This window comes from Bombina bombina, chromosome 2 (genome assembly GCF_027579735.1).
Source record: "Bombina bombina isolate aBomBom1 chromosome 2, aBomBom1.pri, whole genome shotgun sequence".
In the NCBI taxonomy this organism is placed as follows: Eukaryota; Metazoa; Chordata; class Amphibia; order Anura; family Bombinatoridae; genus Bombina; species Bombina bombina.
Window position 1 is genome coordinate 886485122 of NC_069500.1, and position 12976 is coordinate 886498097.

Below are 12976 nucleotides of genomic sequence, written 5' to 3' on the forward strand. Positions count from 1 at the left end.
CTTTGCTCAGGCATGGGCAAGAGACGTTCAGGATTCCTGGGCAGTAGAAATTGTAACCATGGGATACCTTCTAGATTTCAAGGATTCTCCTCCAAGGGGGAGGTTCCATCCGTCTCAATTGTCTGTAAACTCGACAAAAAGAGAGGCGTTCTTACGCTGTGTAGAAGACCTTTTTACCATGGGAGTGATCTGCCCAGTTCCAAAAGAAAGCAGAACAGGGGAAAGGGTTCTACTCCAATCTGTTTATAGTTCCCAAAAAGGAGGGAACCTTCAGACCAATTCTGGATCTCAAGATCCTAAACCAATTCCTAAGAGTTCCATCTTTCAAGAGGGAGACCATTCGGACTATCTTACCATTGATCCAGGAGAGTCAATATATGACCACCGTGGACTTATAGGATGCGTATCTACACATTCCAATCCACAAAGATCATCACCAGTTCCTCAGGTTCGCCTTTCTGGACAAGCATTATCAGTTTGTGGCTCTTCCTTTCGGGTTGGCCACGGTGCCGCAAATCTTCACAAAGGTGCTAGAGTCCCTTCTGGCGGTTCTAAGGCCACGGGGCATATCAGTGGCGCCTTATCTAGACGACATTCTAATTCAAGCGTCGTCCTTCCAACTAGCCAAGTCTCACAAGGACTTAGTGTTGGCATTTCTAAGGTCTCAAGGGTGGAAAGTGAACATAAAAAAGAGTTCTCTTTCCCCCCTCACAAGAGTTTCATTTCTAGGGACTCTGATAGACTCAGTGGACATGAAAATATTTCTGATGAAGGTCAGGAAATCAAAAATTTTGTCCACCTGCTGAGCTCTTCATTCCATTCCTCGGCCGTTAGTGGCTCAGTGTATGGAGGTAATCGGACTAATGGTAGCGGCAATGGACATAGTTCCGTTTGCTCGCTTGCATCTCAGACCACTGCAACTATGCATGCTCAAACAGTGGAATGGAGATTATGCAGATTTATCTCCTCAGATAAATCTGGATCAAGAGACCAGAGACTCTCTTCTTTGGTGGTTGTCACAGGATCATCTGTCCCAGGGAATGTGTTTCCGCAGGCCAGAATGGGTTATAGTGATGACAGACGCCAGTCTTCTGGGCTGGGGTGCAGTCTGGAATTCCCTGAAAGCTCAGGGTTTGTGGACTCGGGAGGAGGCTCTCCTACCGATAAATATTCTGGAATTAAGAGCGATATTCAATGCTCTCCAGGCATGGCCTCAGCTGGCTTCGGCCAGATTCATCAGGTTTCAGTCAGACAACATCACGACTGTGGCTTATATCAATCATCAGGGCGGAACAAGGAGTTCCTTAGCAATGATAGAGGTCTCAAGGATAATCCAATGGGCAGAGGCTCACTCTTGCCATCTATCAGCGATCTATATCCCAGGTGTAGAGAACTGGGAGGCAGATTTTCTAAGTCGTCAGACTTTTCACCCAGGGGAGTGGGAACTCCATCCGGGAACACCAGAGTTGGATCTGATGGCGTCTCGTCAGAACGCCAAACTTCCTTGTTGCGGCTCCAGGTCAAGGGATCCTCAGGCTGTACTGATAGATGCTCTAGCAGTACCCTGGTCGTTCAACCTGGCTTATGTGTTTCCACCTTTCCCTCTCCTTCCACGTCTGATTGCCAGAATCAAACAGGAGAGAGCATCAGTGATTTTGATAGCGCCTGCGTGGCCACGCAGGACTTGGTATGCAGACCTGGTGGACATGTCATCCCTTCCACCATGGTCTCTGCCATTGAGACAGGACCTTCTGATTCAGGGTCTATTCAAGCATCCAAATCTAATTTCTCTGCAACTGACTGCGTGGAGCTTGAACGCTTGATTCAATCAAAGCAGGGTTTCTCTGAGTCAGTCATAAATACCTTGATTCAGGCTAGAAAGCCTGTTACCAGGAAAATTTATCATAAGATATGGCGTAAATATCTTTTTTGGTGCGAATCCAAATGCTTTTCCTTGAGTAAAATCAGGATTCCTAGGATTTTGTCTTTTCTCCAAGAGGGATTGGAGAAAGGATTATCAGCTAGTTCCCTAAAGGGACAAATATCTGCTCTGTCTATTTTGTTGCACAAGGGTCTGGCAGATGTTCCAGTCGTTCTGGCTTTTTGTCAGGCTTTAGTTAGAATTAAGCCTGTGTTTAAACCTGTTGCTCTGCCATGGAGTCTAAATTTAGTTCTTAGAGTTCTTCAGGGGGTTCCGTTTGAACCCTTGCATTCCATAAATATTAAGCTTTTATCTTGGAAAGTTTTGTTCCTAGTTGCTATCTCTTCAGCTCGAAGAGTTTCTGAACTATCTGCTTTACAATGTGACTCACCTTATCTGGTGTTCCATGCTGATAAGGTGGTTTTGCGTACCAAGCCTGGGTTCCTACCTAAGGTTGTTACTAACAGGAATATCAATCAAGAAATTGTTGTTCCCTCTCTGTGTCCTAATCCTTCTTGTAAGAAGGAACGTCTGTTGCACAACTTAGATGTGGTTCGTGCTTTGAAATTTTATTTGCAGGCAACCAAAGATTTTCGTCAAACATCTTATTTGTTTGTTGTCTATTCTGGAAAGCGTAGGGGTCAAAAGGCTACGGCGACTTCTCTTTCCTTTTGGCTGAAAAGCATCATCTGTTTGGCTTATGAGACTGCTGGACAGCAGCCTCCTGAAAGGATTACAGCTCATTCTACTAGAGCGGTAGCTTCCACATGGGCTTTTAAAAATTATGCTTCTGTTGCACAGATTTGTAAGGCTGCGACTTGGTCTTCGCTTCATACCTTTTCAAAATTTTACAAATTTGATACTTTTGCTTCTTTGGAGGCTATTTTTGGGAGAAAGGTTTTGCAAGCAGTGGTGCCTTCTGTTTAGTTTCCTGTCCCTCCCTTCATCCGTGTCCTAAAGCTTTGGTATTCGTATCCCACAAGTTAGGATGAATCCGTGGACTCGGTACATCATGCAAAAGAAAACAAAATTTATGCGTACCTAATAAATTTCTTTCTTTTGCGATGTACTGATTCCACGGCCCGCCCTGTCTATTCAAGACAGATAGTATTTTTTTTATGTAAACTTCAGTCACTTCTGCACCTTATAGTTTCTCCTTTTCTTCCTTGGCCTTCGTTCGAATGACTGGGGGGTGGAGTTAAGGGGGGAGCTATATAGACAGCTCTGCTGTGGTGCTCTCTTTGCTACGTCCTGTCAGGAAGGACAATATCCCACAAGTTAGGATGAATCCGTGGACTCGGTACATCACAAAAGAAATAAATTTATCAGGTAAGCATAAATTTTGTTTTTCTTCTAAATTCCTTATCTATTGCAGAAACCTCGTATTTGCTCTGAAATAGTATTTTTTCACTCTAGTTTCCTGAAAGAATAGGAATCTTTTCCAGTGAAAGATTTTATTTTATCCTGATATTGTGACAATTATTTAGGCTCTGGAAAATGTCTCCCAATTTCAAAAGATCCCAATACTCTATGGGATCCAATGTTCTGCTGGTTCTTTTTTAGTTGTGCAGATTTCTTTCAACTATTTTCCTGTTGACTTCTAAATATATGTGCTTCTAAGATGATTGCTCTTCCTTATGTTTCTTCTTAAAGGACCATTAAATTGAACAGAATGTTATAATAAAACATGCAAAATAAAAATACAATGCAATATCTCACATTTTTTTTCTAACAAATTAAAAATGTATTTCAATTTGCCAGGCCCCTGTACCATGTGACAGCTATCAGCCAATCAGATGCATATACATGAACTCTTGCATATGTTTAGTAGTAACTGGTGCCTCAGAAAGTTTACATAAATGCAGAAATTGATAATGTAAGTAAATTGGAAAGCCTCTTTAAACTGTTCTATCTAGCTGAATAAAAGAAGTTCAATTTTGACTATAGCGTCCCTTTGTATGATTTTCAATGAAATTTAAAAACCATAAAAAATTTGGGTTTCATGAAAGTTTACATTTCAGTGGTTTTGTTAAAATACTTACCGGCTTCCTCCAATCACGGTCTTGCCTCAGGCAATGTTTGCTCTGGGGCGGGGGGGGGGAAGCCGTGATTGGAGGAAGCCAGATTCGTCATTGCTGACGTAAGAAGAGATGACCTGAGGGCAGGGGAATTGCTGCTCTGGCTTGCAAGAAGAAAAGGTAAGTATTTTAACAAAACCGCTGAAATGAGCCCCCTTTCACCCTTGTTATTTGCCCTCACAGTAGAAATTTTAGCAATACAGATCAGACGTAATGCAGATATAAGAGGCATGGAGTTTGGCAACATTACTCAGAAATGCCTTCTGTTTGCGGACGATGTGATCCTCACTTTGCAATCCCCAGAGACGACATTACCAGCATTAATTAAAACATTAGAAGAATATAAACAGGTCTCAAACTTTTCCATTAACATGGGAAAATCCGGTCTAATGACACTTAATATAACACCACAGGAGGTAGTAGCCATAACGAGCTATACGAAATTCACTATCAGATAAACTTAAATACCTGGGTTTAGTAATTCCGAAAGATACCCACAAACTGTTCTCGGATAACTTCATATCTCTCCAAATGAAGGTTAGAAGCCTATTAGATTCATGGCACCGGCAGGGACACCTATCCTGGATGGGCAGGATCAAAACGATCAAAATGATGATCATTCCCAAATACTTATATCATTTTCAGACTTCCAACACCTATCTTAGGGCACAGCAGAAATTGTTAAATTCATTTATCTGGTTGTATAAGAGACCTAGAATAGCACAAAGCACTTTATATCTCAGCAAGGAAGACGGAGGTCTTAATATCCCTAATCTCATTAATTATTATAGAGCAGCTCACTTAACGAGGGTTATCTCCTGGAATCATTCCCCTCCTGACAAGATATGGATACAGATAGAGAGACACCTCTCCCAAGTTAAAAATATGAGAGATATTGTTTGGCTCCCAAAACATTCCAGATCTCAGACACTACAACGCAATAGCTATATTAAAGCCACCCTTGAGACTTGGGATTATGTTATTACCCACGTCAATGGAGTATCCACATCAGCATTTCCTCTAACGCCGTTGCTAGGTAACCAACTATTCTTACAACATAACCTCTTTACCCACACTAACACGAATAAACTGCTTCAGAAACTTCCCATATATCTACTCACCGACTCAACTGGAGTTAAAGAGAGAACTTTACTTAATGAAGAGCTAGGGCCTCCTTTCCAAAACTGGTATGCGTATCTCCAAATCAGGCATGCCATCCACAGCAGCCCTTATAAGCAAGATATACAGAGGCCATTGACACAATTTGAACAATTATGTATCGACCCTAAGATTAAAAAAGCACATCTTTCTAGGACATACAATATCTTAAGAGGTTCCTTCCCGGAACAGCGACCCACGTATTTGGCGAGGTGGAATGAGGAAATACTGCATGACTTAGATGATGAAGATTGGAAACGTTGTTTCCGTATTACCCATTCTTCTTCCACCTCTCTAATTATGGCCGAAGCGAATTATAAAATTATAGCTTGTTGGTACTTAACACCCCAGCGCCTGTGAGTCATTTACCCTATCGCCTCTTCCAGTTGCTGGAGGAGATGTGGAGAGGTGGGCTCTATGATCCACATATGGTGGTCCTGTCCTGCTCTGGCTGACTTCTGGCCACAAATAGAGCAGAACATAAATCATGTTCTGGGCACTAACATTTCTCTGAACTCATGTGCCATTCTTCTAAATCATTTACCCCAGGTTCCCTGTGCCTACCGTAAAAAATTGCTTCTTATAATGCTAACAGGTACCCACTATTCCCAAATGGATCTCGGAGGTAGATCATGTCATAACTCTTGAAAGAATGTATTACTCTTACTTAGGTAAACAAGACTTCATAACCAATATATTATTCCTATGGGAACAAAGGCTTCATACTGTCAATTGACATTGTGGTAATTCTTTTAGGCATTTATTTTATGTGCAGAGAGGACTAGAACTGTGTGTAGTGTTCTTAGAAATGTGTTGTTTGGCTTTGATCTGTTTCTCAGAAATAACAAGGATACACTCTGGACTTGAAAGGATGTATAAGTGACAAGATTCCCTTCCCTCTTTTCATCCTCCCTTGTCCCCAAATCCCCCCCCATCCCCTTCCTTAACCCTGTAAAATGCTGGGTCACTGTTACAATATATGGTGTATTTTTATGCAATTGCTTAATCTGTTGTTAAAAGATATTTTGTACTTTTGTTATATTGCTACACCCAATAAAAAATATTTAAATGAAAAAAAAAAAAAAAATGCTGAAATGTAAACTTTCATGAATGAAAGTGCCTGTGTTTTTAATATTATTTTTAAAAACCGGACACTCATTCGTGAAAGATTTTCTTTAAGGACAAAATTTTACCAGTAAGAGTAGGCACCTCCCATTTAGCCATTGAAAATGTCCTGTTCTTAGTAAAGTCAATATAAAATCATTTAACGTAACCTTTTTATACAATAATTTGAAGATAAATTGTGCATGATCAATTTTTATTTTTATTCCGTGTCCGTTTCATTTTTTTTACCAGATCATCTTCTTTAAAGAATACAACACATTTGGTTGTTTTTTATTTTCCTTTTATTGTGGTTCTGATCTAGTTTCATGTCTTTTGTAGTTTTAAGATGTGCTTCTATATATGAACTAATTCAAGTTCTGAAAGTTTTTTTTTTTTTTATAAGTGCAGCCACTGTGACAGCTCTTAGGAAAACTCATTAAATCACTGTCTGAACAAATATTTGCAAACACAAGTTTCTGCTCAATAAAAGTCTACCCAGTATTTGCACAATCAGGACATATTTATTAACTCACTGAAAACTGGATTTGCATTTCCAAATTCACAAGAAGTAATCTGGCTGTTTGTACATTTTTCACCTCATTACTTGTGTAATAAAGATACACATTGTTTGGTGTGGCAGCAACTGGGATAATGATCTTTCAACATGTTAAATTTGTGGCCTTCAAACACACAGTCCAAAGTAAACTCATAAAGTACTTATCTAAGCTGAAGATTACCACATAGGAAATTTCTATTGTCATTGTGGTATTAAAGATAGCGTTTTTTGCTGTTCCTGTTTTTGTACCTATTTCATTTTTGTAATAAAGAAAACACTAAGCAGTGCCTTTTACTTTATAGAAATCATTTCAATATGTATCGCACTAATGACACATCCAATAAAATGTATTTCCTTTTTGTTTTTAAAACCTACATGTTAGTAAAACTATTATTATTATTTTAATTATTGACTGACAATCTGAGGTCTAGAAAATATTTAAAGGGATAGTAAATTCAAATTTAAACTTGCATGATTCAGATAGAGCATCTAATTTTAAGACACTTAAATGTACTCCTATTTTCAAAGGTGCTTTGTTTTCTTGGTATCCCTTGTTTAAAAAGAATATACACATATCCTACACTAGTGGGGGCTAACTACTGTTTGGTGCCTTCACACATTTGTCTCTTGTGATTGGCTAACTAGATGTGTTCATCTTGTTTCCAGTAGTGCAATGCTGTTCCTTCAGCAAAGGATAACAAGATGATGAAGCAAAGTTGGTAATAGAAGTAAATTGTAAAGTTGTTTAAAATTGTATGTTCTATACAAATCATGAAAGAAAAAAAATGGAGGTTTCCTGTTCCTTTAATCAGAATTAAAATTAGAGTAATAGGTTACTCTATTCAAGTTATAAATCTTACCATTTATTTGTATAGTGCCGGCGCCGCAAGATTCTGTAACGTGGAATTATTGCATTCTGTTGATGTAGAAATGATTTGCTTCTATAGAAGATTTACCTGAGTTATTTAATTCAGTTGAAGTAGAAATCATTTGTCTTCTATAATAATAATACAGTAGTTATGAAATTTAATGCATGATTATGAAATTACTGTTTTATTTGATAAATAAATATGAATGGTAACAAGCTAAAACGAGAGTGATAGATTGCTTTATTCAAGTTATTATAATTTATTTGTACAGGGAGTGCAGAATTATTAGGCAAGTTGTATTTTTGAGGATTAATTTTATTATTGAACAACAACCATGTTCTCAATGAACCCAAAAAACTCATTAATATCAAAGCTGAATAGTTTTGGAAGTAGTTTTTAGTTTGTTTTTAGTTATAGCTATTTTAGGGGGATATCTGTGTGTGCAGGTGACTATTACTGTGCATAATTATTAGGCAACTTAACAAAAAACAAATATATACCCATTTCAATTATTTATTTTTACCAGTGAAACCAATATAACATCTCAACATTCACAAATATACATTTCTGACATTCAAAAACAAAACAAAAACAAATCAGGGACCAATATAGCCACCTTTCTTTGCAAGGACACTCAAAAGCCTGCCATCCATGGATTCTGTCAGTGTTTTGATCTGTTCACCATCAACATTGCGTGCAGCAGCAACCACAGCCTCCCAGACACTGTTCAGAGAGGTGTACTGTTTTCCCTCCTTGTAAATCTCACATTTGATGATGGACCACAGGTTCTCAATGGGGTTCAGATCAGGTGAACAAGGAGGCCATGTCATTAGATTTTCTTCTTTTATACCCTTTCTTGCCAGCCACGCTGTGGAGTACTTGGAAGCGTGTGATGGAGCATTGTCCTGCATGAAAATCATGTTTTTCTTGAAGGATGCAGACTTCTTCCTGTACCACTGCTTGAAGAAGGTGTCTTCCAGAAACTGGCAGTAGGACTGGGAGTTGAGTTTGACTCCATCCTCAACCCGAAAAGGCCCCACAAGCTCATCTTTGATGATACCAGCCCAAACCAGCTTGGAGTAAGACAACATGCATAAAGAGGATGATGTGGTCAAAATACTAATTTGCCTAATAATTCTGCACTCCCTGTATAATGCCGCAAAATTCCATAGCGCTGAATAGATGATTTCCATTGAAGTAGATGTAATTTGCTTCTATAGAAGATATACAGCAGTAAATAACACAGTAGTTTAGCTATCTAATGTAAATATGAAAATACTGTTTTAATTGATTAATAAAGTATTACAATATATATATATATATATATATATATATATATATATATATATATATATATATATATATATATATATATATATATATATATATATGTATAAATATATATATAGTTTTCAATGGTGGTGCAGCACTCACAGTAACACATATTACAAATATCTTCTACCCAGGGTGCACTTAAGTATACAATATAGTATACCACAAGTTAAAGGAACTCACCGGGTCTTAGTCAAACATATATATATATGTATGTATGTGTGTGTATATATAATATATATATATATATATATATATATATATATATATATATATATATATAGATAGATAGATAGATAGATAGATAGATAGATAGATAGATAGATAGAGAGAGAGAGAATAAGACAACCAGTTTCCTTTGAGCTTTTTTGAGTTTTAAAATGCTCCAGGAATAAAAGCTGTATGCTATTGTTGGCTATCATTATCACCAGTAGAGCATTTAAATAATAATTTAGACCTAGTCATCTGTCTGTATACGTTTTAAAGTGTTCTCAAAACATAGTTATGTTATGTTTGTATTTCCAGTATTGAAAACAGAGTCCTTATGAAGACATTCATTCTTTGCTATCCTTATTGTTGATGAAAGAATTTGGCTTCAATTTGTTGGAGGAATTATCTTTTATCTTTACGTCCCTATTTTTCTTTGTCTTTAATCATCTTCATTTAATTGGAACAGAAGCTGTCTTTCACTACTCAGGCTATGCTTTACTAAATATAAAGGCTTATCGCAGGCTGGATCTCCAGTGTAAATTTTAGTCAGGATTTTTATGGTTTTGTAAATTGAATGTATGTATCAAGATAACCCACATAGTATACAGAATGAGGCAGAGAAAAAAAGATAGCAAGATAGTAGAGAGAGAGAGAGGGAAAGGTAAATATAAAGAAATAGAGAGATGTAAAACAGAAATGATAGAAACAGAAAACGATAGATAGATAGATAGATAGATAGATACAGATAGATAGATAGTATTTCTTTCTTAAGGTGGTAAGAGTCCACATTTCCTTACTGTTAAGAATTTATCACCTGGACCCAGGAGGGGGCAAAGACACCCTACACCAAGAGTTTTAATATCCCTTCTTCTTCCCTGTACCTCACAGTCTTTCTTTGCCTCTCAAGGAGCAGGTCAAGATGAAGGTGCTCAGGGTTTTATTCAAAAAGTTAGGGGATTTTTGATCCCACATCCCTCTCATGAGGTGAAACTTGGAAGAGAGGGGTATAGGAAAGTACTGTAAATCTCCTGTGGGAGTTGTGGTCACAAACATGCCTCAGGTGTCACTGGGACTTGTCCTTTATTCTCCACCTGTCAGGTTATGTAGATGTACTCCCTCAGTATATCCTGTACTGTCTACTACAGTACTGGATGGGCTGTCTACTGTATACTAATGTTACATCAGGGTAAGATCAGTAGAGATGACATTTGCAAGGAAAGTACCTGCATTTCTCACACAGCCCACAGGCTATCAATAGTTACATTTGCCAGTGTACATTGTAGTCAGTGCGCAGCAGGACAGTGCCACAGCTCTCTTACAGACACACATAGGCCCCTAGTTATCAAGCCGTCAACCTCAAATACGCTGGAATTCTGCAGCGTATTTGTGGCGAGGCTGATTCGCCTTAGTTATCAAGCCCTTTACACCGGCAAAAGTAGAATTTTGTGACGTAAGCTTCGATCCGCCGGACTCAGTCCGACACAGATCGATTCTTACGTCACTCCAGATGTTCCGCACACAAGTGCGGCATAATCTGACTACTTTTGCTAGTTATCAAAAAACTAGCAGGTACGCTCGGCACTTTTACGGCCCAGCGTACCTGGTTTTCAAACCGCCGGCCTGGAGGCGGCGGATCCCATAGAAATCAATGGGAGTCTGACCATAGCGAAAGTTCATGTTCGCTGCTGCCAGACATCCCATTGATTCCTATGGGAGCTGTCTACACCTAACACCCTAACATGTACCCCGAGTCTAAACACCCCTAATCTGTCCCCCCTACACCGCCGCAACTAAATAAAGTTATTACCCTCTAAACCGCCGCTCCCGGAGCTCACCGCCACTATAATATATATGTTAATCCCTAAACCGCCGCTCCCGGAGCCCACCGCCACCTACATTATACCTATTAACCCCTATCCTGCCCCCCCTATACCGTCGCCACCTATAATAAAGTTATTAACCCCTATCCTGCAGATCCCGGACCTCGCCGCAACTAAATAAATAGTTTAACCCCTAAACCGCCGCTCCCGGACCCCGCCGCAACCTATATTAAACGTATTAACCCCTAATCTGCCCCCCCCTACACCGTCGCCACCTATATTAAATTTATTAACCCCTATCCTGCCCCCCCCACACCGCCGCCACTGTAATAAAATTATTAACCCCTAAACCTAAGTCTAACACTAACCCTAACACCCCCTAACTTAAATATTAATTAAATAAATCTAAATAATATTTCTCTTATTAACTAAGTTAATCCTATTTAAAACTAAATACTTACCTTTAAAATAAACACTAATATAGCTACAATATAAATAATAATTACATTGTAGCTATTTTAGGATTTATATTTATTTTACAGGTAACTTAATATTTATTTTACAGGAACCAAAGAGGAGATCCGGAGCGGCAGAAGTCATCATCCAAGGGGCGCTGAAGAAGTCTTCCATCCGATGAAGTCATCATCCAGGCGGCGCTGAAGAAGTCTTCCATCCGGGTGATGTCATCTCCCAAGCGGCGTCTTCAATCTTGGATCAGCCAATAGAATGCAAGCTCAATCTGATTGGCTGATTGGAGCAGCCAATCGAATTGAACTTCAATCTGATTGGCTGATTCAATCAGCCAATCAGATTTTTCCTACCTTAATTCCAAATGGCTGATAGAATCCTATCAGCCAATCGGAATTGAAGGGAAGCCATCTTGGATGACGTCCCTTAAAGGAACCCTCATTCAGTCATCGGCCGTCGGGAAGAAGGATGTTCCGCGTCGGCGGGATGAAGATGGATCCGGAAGAAAGAAGATTGAAGACGCCGCTTGGAATATGACATCGCCCGGATGGAAGACTTCTTCAGCGCCGCCTGGATGATGACTTCATCGGATGGAAGACTTCTTCAGCGCCCCTTGGATGATGACTTCTGCCGCTCCGGATCTCCTCTTTGGTTCCATCGGTGGTCGGCTGGCTGAAGACGACTCAAGGTAGGATGATCTTCAGGGGGGTAGTGTTAGGTTTATTTAAGGGGGGTTTGGGTTAGATTAGGAGTATGTGGGTGGTGGGTTTTAATGTTGGGGGGGGTTGTATTTTTCTTTTACAGGCAAAAGAGCAGAATTCTTTGGGGCATGCCCCGCAAAAGGCCCTTTTAAGGGCTGGTAAGGTAAAAGAGCTTTGAACTTTTTAAATTTAGAATAGGGTAGGGAATTTTTTTATTTTGGGGGGCTTTGTTATTTTATTAGGGGGCTTAGATTAGGTGTAAGTAGCTTAAAATTGTTGTAATATTTTTTAAATGTTTGTAACTTATTTTTTTTATTTTTTGTAACTTAGCTTTTTTTATTTTTTGTACTTTAGTTAGTTTATTTAATTGTATTTAATTGTAGTTATTTGTAGGTAATTTATTTAATTAATTTAATGATAGTGTAGTGTTAGGTTTAATTGTAACTTAGGTTAGGATTTATTTTACAGGTAATTTTGTATTTCTTTTAGCTAGGTAGTTATTAAATAGTTAATAACTATTTAATAACTATTCTAACTAGCTAAAATAAATACAAAGTTACCTGTAAATAAATATAAATCCTAAAATAGCTACAATGTAATTATTAATTATATTGTAGCTATCTTAGGGTTTATTTTACAGGTACGTATTTAGTTTTAAATAGGAATAATTTATTAAAGTATAGTGTAGTGTTAGGTGTAATTGTAACTTAGGTTAGTTTTTATTTTACAGGTTAATTTCTCTTTATTTTAGCTAGGTAG